An 8,088-nucleotide genomic window follows, 5' to 3' on the forward strand; every position below is an offset into this window, starting at 1 on the left:
AACGACAATATTAATTACATCAACATCTACAATGATACTCCCATTATAACATAATAAACTTATATCTGGTGTCTCAATGAGAAAGTTGTGAATGTCGCCGTACTCGAACATCGGCCATTTAGTCGGGTCATTTTTCCAACATCCAGCATGCAATTTGTACGGACATTAATTTAGTCAAATTAGTTTTATTCACTGGTCACATCGGGCTTTCGAAGTGCAATCTAACCCTTCATAATAGTCAAAAGACATTTCAAACACCAATTACAGCACATTTAATTAACTATCAACTTCCAAATAGGAATGCAATTGGCGAAATATCAGCAGGTAGCTCAATCCAAAGACCTATAGAATACATATTATCTATAGGTCTTTGCTCAATCAGCGTAGTTAATCGACCGTATTTAGGGCATTGTTTTCACCGTCGCTAAGGTACTGCCCCTTTTGTGACGTCAGCGCGATAACAAGAATACAACATCTACAGCAGCAACATGTATTAGCTCTAAAGCATACAATTGCTTTTAGCCATAAACAAAATAGAAAATAACAAAAGTGTAATGCATGGATTATAAGAATTATGATTTCCTCAGGCGATTTTAGCCCAGCGGGCTAAAATGCGTGCACTTGAAATTCTCACAAGCGCTTACTGTCTGCATTTGGCAACTGTTCAATCAACACATGCACGCTCTTATCAGCGGTGTGTGCATAAGGGGCTTAGATAACACGTATGAACGATTTACGGGTCGTTCATGGGGATCAATTAAGGTGTTTGTCCCCTAATAATGGCCGATAAAGATCTATTATTACCGGTACATGTGGAGTAAGAGCAATTAAATATATGCTCAAATTTTTTGTTTGTTTTATTTTAATTAGTTTAAACCTATTTATTGTAGCTCGATTGCATCTAAAGCCGTATGCTTACATAAACGCTCTCGAGTCCGTTTCCTTGGACTAGAACCAGTACTTGGTGTCTTTTGGGGATGATCAAAGAACGCTCCCAGTGGGTTCGAACCCGTGACCTCCCGATCGCTAGGCGGACACCATATCCACTACGCCACAGCGATCTTTTAAATATTTTAATTGTTTACGACTATTGCAGAAAATAAAAAAGTATAAAGAACTTGCTTCAAAAATAAACCGTAACTGATGTGTGTTGCGGTTGTGCGTAATTTAAGTTATAAATACAATTAATTGGAATCAAACGTCTTATTTGATTGATCTCGACCATTTAAAGTAACATTACTACTCAAAATCAAAGAACAGTTTATACAATTGTTCGTAAAATAAACTTAACCAATTAAAAATCATTGTTCTTTATGGCAATTGCCGAAATTTCAACGCCAGATGTGGACTGGTAAAATAGATGTTTGTAGATGCAAAATGCTCGTTTTCACTATTGTTTTGCATATCTATTCATACGACACATGGCACTAAAATGGTGTTCGTGTGTCGTATGAATTAATATATTCGCGGGGATTAATTGTGGCCACAAATAAATAAACACGTGCATTTTGTATCTACAAAAATCTATGTAATCATATCACATCTAGCGTTGAAATTTTGGATATTGCTATAAGGAACACTGATTGTTAAGGTGTTAACTTTATTTTACGAAATACTTAACGAAATTTTCGTTGATTTTGAGCGTTATAGAGACTTTAAAATGTGTTCACATTATTTTCTTAACGGCGACTATAGCTTAACAGTACCAATATTTAATATGTTCAGAGCCAATAGATATATAGTTTCTTTCATATTTACGAAATTCGCTAAATACCTGCAACACATTTTTCTTTAGTCTTTGTGCATGACAGAATACAATCTAATAAACGACCAGTAGTTGGAAGCAAGATTTTCCATGGGTCACAGAATGTTTTTCAATATTGTTTTTCTTTCTGTTTATTTTTGTTGTTATTTAATATTATAATATAAGACTTGAATGAAATGAACTGAGGACAAATACATAAATATTAAAAGAAATGCTGTGATTTGGAAGCTCCAAAGTAGTGTGGATTTTGATTTATAACATCTAGAAAGTATATAAAGAATTCGAACGAAAACAACCGCCTTCCGCAGTGCCTGACCAAATTCCTGGGGAAATGCCAGTATAAATATATATTATTCGCTTGTTATTCTTGTCTGTTTATCATTACATTTTAATCAGTGACAATAATCAAATTAAAAATCTCTCCAAAACACCTATCACACCAACACATTCGCATTTTGCACAGCACCTCGAACAACACTGACAAAGATCACACTCACATACAGAACAATTCTTTAAAACGCAACCTTCCCTACGCATAACACACTTTCACCCATCTCTTTAGTCAACAAAGTCTTTAATACACACAGCCTCAAGCACTCAACTCTCTTAAACGTCTCTCTCAGTCCACTGTCTCCCACTAACGAACGACGGATAGACAACTGCAAGGGACGGGTTCTATATACTTTTATTTTAATATGTATCTCAATATTTACACATATTATCAAAGCTTTACAATATGTACACTAGGAGACATACATCTATGCACTTTTATTTTAATATTTATTTCATAATCACACACAGTATCAAGCTTTACAATATGTACATAAGTAGACATACATCTATATACGTTTATGCTAATATTTATTTCATTCCGTTAATTAATCAAATACTAAATTGTATAGCATGAAAAAAGAAAATATTTATTAAGTATTCCATAATACAGCCTTATCTCTATGCATGTAAGAACACCCGACACTACATCCATTTTTTCCGGATTTTCAGTTCAATTAGTATACAGCGCAATAACTGTTTGTACAATGCCGTATCTAAAAGCACGGACTCTACCACTTATCCGATCGCAGCGAGAATAATAATAAGAATGTGTCCTTATTCAAACTACACTGTTATACGCGAATGCCGGACAAAACCCCTCCCGGATAAAAACCCTCCCGTCAGTTTTATAGGGGCCGGACGAAAACCCTCCCATTAATAAACGGGAACGGACAAAAACCCTCCCATGAAAAAAACGGGGGAGGACAAAAACCCTTCCATGAAAAAACGAGACCGGACAAAAACCCTCCCGTGAAATCTGAGCCACGAATTCAACTATCAACAATTTTTTATTAATTTTAAAGCCCAACTTGGTCATTTCCGAATGTCATTTCCGACATTTGTATTTTGTTGTCGGTTATCCGAGATATTTATTGTTTGTAATTAGTGACTTCACTTCAGTAGGTAATATTACACTATATATTGACTAATTAAAATATATCCGAATTGAAATGTTATTTTACACCCATGTGACGTCAATTATATATGTTTGTACTAGGATTTGTATTATTACTTAGTATGATAAGAACTACGATATTCATGATTACTTAGTATGAATAACAAGTAGGGAGTTTATATAAAATATATAAAATATCAAATCGTGCGCCGGCCAGTGCATTAAGAACATCAAAGTCGTGTTTCTTTTTTAGTCATCGTCGCAAAAATAACAGAGGCGGACACAGGCTTCCCAAGACATTCTTTATTTCGTTTTATAACAAGTATTATGAAGTCTAAACAGTATAATGTTACATACATTGACAAATAAGCATAACCAATTGATAAACAAAAACCAATATTGTAGACACTTGTGTGCCTTTACACAAACAAATTGCTTTTTATATGTTGCAGATTCACAGTATGATATTTTGAACAAATGTTGTCAGCATTGAGTGATTTGTTCGGATTAATGAATGCAACATTGTGTGAAGCAAATACAGTTGTCGGCGTTTAATTGCTTTTTAATTGATTCTGTGATTAAACTACTTAAAAACTAAAAGTAGTTGCAGATTCACTGTTTGCTATTTTGAGTAAATTTTGCGGATTAATGAATGCAACAATGTGTGAAGCAATTACGTTGTCGGTGTTTAATTGCTTTCACGGGAGGGTTTTGTCCGCAGTTGCAGATTCACAGTTTGCTATTTTATACATATTATTGTATGCCATTAACTAGTTAATTGTTATGATTAGCTGATTAGTGGGCCTAAAAATCCGAATCATTGACATATTTGACAATACAGTATCCTTTATATATTTTTTGCAAAAATGCAATTAAAAACGTTATAGTCAAAGCTTAATTAAATAAATAATTAAGACAAAATAGTTACATGCTCACGAATTGTTAGTTGTTAACAGAATTGTACTTTCATTTTCGCAAAGTTTTCAGAAACTTCCCGGAAAGCACGTTTTTTGCATGAATGAGCGTTTGACGCGATTAAACGTTGCACTGTATCGTATTGCATTCAATCTAAATTTAAATTCACTTATCTATAAATGGCCTCATTTTATGTTTTAATTGATGTTGTTATTATATTGGATTATCGGATATATATGCACATTAGAAAGCGGTATGTTTACAGATAATGGATACACATTTCTTTCAATTTCACACCCCTAAAAACACAATACACACAATGGGTAATTGTATCGGATTAATGAATGCAACACTGTTTTTTTACGGGAGGGTTTTTGTCCGGTCCCTTTTTTTCATGGGAGGGTTTTTGTCCTCCCCCGTTTTTTTCATAGAAGGGTTTTTGGCCGCCCATGTTTATTCATGGGAGGGTTTTCGTCCGCCCCCAATGAAAATGACGGGAGGGTTTTTATCCGGGAGGGGTTTTGTCCGTATTCCGTTATACGCAATACAATTTGAACTGCTACCATAAGACCAGATCGTCATATACTACGGTGAAAACAATTTGTGCAGTGTAACCTTTTCTTTCGCTTTGCACTAATCGACAATTCACAACTTCCGTCATAACCGATTTGTTATCAAGTTTATGTTTTGAGCATTTCTCAACAAAATACACGCAAACGGATGTCGATGGTAACATTAATTGTGTTTGTTACGATGTATTAGGTTGATTGAACTCGGATTTTATGGACATATGTGAGACATTATTTTTTTACGTTGAATTAGGCCTTATCAAGAAGAACTATGAGCTGTACGTATGTACTCGTAAAAGATCAGAGCATTCAAGAAGAACTAACCTATAAAGAAACTTTAAAATACCCACAAATGTAGAATGCCAATTTAGAACAGAATAGAACAGAAATAATTATATTTCACTTAAAATGCACATTCAATTATGTTGAGCTTGTTCTCTGTCTCGTGATGATGAACAAAAATCAAACATGCTGGTGAAATATAGAAATATATTGTCAGAATGCAACTAAAGAATGCTGAAATGTGTTGTTGATGAGTAGCAATATAATTACATATTAAATATATTCCTCTTTGACCTTCATTATACATTTCAGGGCCGTACGAAGGAAATTTTGACTTAGGGGATCCAACAAGGGAGGGTGCGGGAAGGGTTTCCCCACCCTATTTTTTTTTAATTTTGCACTTTTCAATGTGAATTTTAATGCTTAACAAAACTTATTTTGTATATAAATAATTTATGGAATATAACAAGCAAATCAGCACATTTCTGAAGTCTAAAGCTTTAAATAATAATTATATTGGTGTGATCAGCATTTTCAGAAATTATGATATTTGATGAAGAAGGAATACAAACATTGAAAATCAAAAGCCTATATAAAGAAATGTATCATAAAGTATGACTGACATATAGCCATTATACTATTTTCTCTTTGAGTTCAAGCCTCCACTAAAGTTTGAAAGTAAATTCCTAACAAAATGCTTATAATCTACTACACAGTTTTACTTTCACCACCATGAACACAGATAAACTATCAGAATTGTCAACCACTGTGACATTAGATTGGACCTTGAAACTTTTTTATATAACCGTTTTTCGTAGGTTTCAGAAATGATTTCTGAAATCTAAAGCTTTAAACATTGTTGTGAATTTCACACCAATGCTTAAAGCTTAAGACTTCAGAAAGTTGCTGATTTACTTCTTATATTCCATAAATTTATATAACACAAATTTTGTTAAGCATTAAAATTCGCATTAAAAGTGCCAAATGAAAAAAAAATCGGGCGGGGAGTTCCCTGCAAGTTTTAAGTAAGTAAACAGCCCCTCCTAAATCTACATAGAAAGCGTTAAATATAGGAGGTTTTGGGGATTCCGATAATGACGTCACGTTTGCGCATGCTCGAATTTTGGCCGTCAACACTGCGGCCAATTTGCTATTGTTTTCATTTGATGAACCGCATCATGATAAAATTTCAATGTAAAAAAAACAAAAGTGGTCATATATAAAAAGGGAGTAAATAATTCACAGAACGAGCCAATTTTTTATAACAATGAGCAAATAGAAATGGTTCAATCATTTAACTATCTCGGCATTGTACTTTCAAGTGGTGGATCATTTATACAAACTACTCAAGCTTTATCCGATAAAGGCTTAAAGGCTATGGGGTCGCTTTTTGCAATCACCAAAGACATGCATGTTCCTGTTAAAATAATGTTAAATTTGCTCGATTCTTATGTTACTTCAATACTGTGTTATGCGTGTGAGGTTTGGGGGTTTGTAAATGCTGATGATATTGAAAGAGTTCACAGAAGATTTTTGAAACGAATACTGGGTGTCAAAATGAGTACCGCTAATTCAGCTGTGTACGGGGAACTAGGGCGATACCCATTATATATAAATCGCTATGTACGAATTATAAAATATTTCATAAAATTGTATACTGTTAAACAAAATAATTGTATATTATATAGTACACTATGTTATATGAGAAATGGTGCTGAAAATATAATACGATGTAACAATTGGATTACCAAAGTACGAGAATTACTTCAAAACACTGGTTTTGTAGATGTTTGGATGTACCCAGAATCAGTAAATGCAAATGTATTTATTCCTATATTTAACAAGAAATATCTTTAAACAAGATATACGGCGTTGATTGTGGTCGATGTTTATGAACGATCAAAAGTTATCTCTATGAGATAAAAAGTAGCGGATGCCGTTTTTCTGCGCAGTTCTTAGCTCCATCACAAGCAAATCAATTACGGGGTGTTGCGCCAGATTTCGTGGCTTATTTTGCTTTATGTGATATTATTTCTCAGATATCTATATTTACAGAATAGAAAAACACAAGAAACATGAAAATAAACGAGTGCATATAGGTCAGCCGGCAATACTCGAATCTTATTTAATTGCATAATTATAGTATAGTGAATTATTGTGCTCATGCTTAATAAACTGGTCTAAATGGATAAATATTTCTAATTAATTTTATCAAAATTGGTCCTTATCATGCAAATGTTGAAATCATATTAAAAATCGATGATTGACATACCACAATAATATCGCCGAATATCTTTATTTAGTATCTTTCTGATCAAAACAGACTTCAAGTGCACAAAGTTTACGAGACGGCGTTTATATAAAGATTTCTGCAACTGACCGCAAACTGACCTTGATACCTTGCGGATTGAAATGCAATGCATTAAAGTTAGGTAACAATTCTGCTGCTGAAACGACGGCTTGTTTACGCCAACTGTACACAACCAAGGCAACAGCTGTGCCTAAAATATTGATATATCGACAAAGCGACTAAACGAACTATTTACTCCATCAGACAAAAATAGCATAGATTCCATTTTTTCCTTCAATGAAAATATCGCAGACCCTTCTGCGAACTCCGGTGATGAACTGTATATAAACTCTGACTTTCACACACTGGCCGCGAATTGACCCGAAACCTCGCGGGTTGAAATGCAATGCAAGTAAGTACTAGATATGAGTATATAGCCTTTAGTATAAACGCTTTTGCGCTGGTAATTCTCTGAAAATAAAAGGTGAACGCACAAACTGTATTTATGTCGAAAATTGATTGTAAAACGGTTCTATCTATTAAGCCTTTTCATTAGAGATAAAATTGTTTCATGCAGTAAAACAGTGTTACAAAGACGCGGATATGTTTCCAATGTTCTGGTGTTATACTCAAATCAGCCAATGGAATAAATGAAGTGTATTCCTTCGAACCTAGCCGCGGGAAATTTTATTTGAATATTATTGGACACTTACAAAGGTCAAGTCAGGGTGAAAAGCTGGCTTAATACAGCTTACGCCGAAAAATAGACTAATTGATATGTACATAGGTTTGTGGCTAAATGATTTAAACGTTAAAAGTT

Source organism: Dreissena polymorpha, chromosome 8 (assembly GCF_020536995.1).
Source record: "Dreissena polymorpha isolate Duluth1 chromosome 8, UMN_Dpol_1.0, whole genome shotgun sequence".
Taxonomy (NCBI): Eukaryota; Metazoa; Mollusca; class Bivalvia; order Myida; family Dreissenidae; genus Dreissena; species Dreissena polymorpha.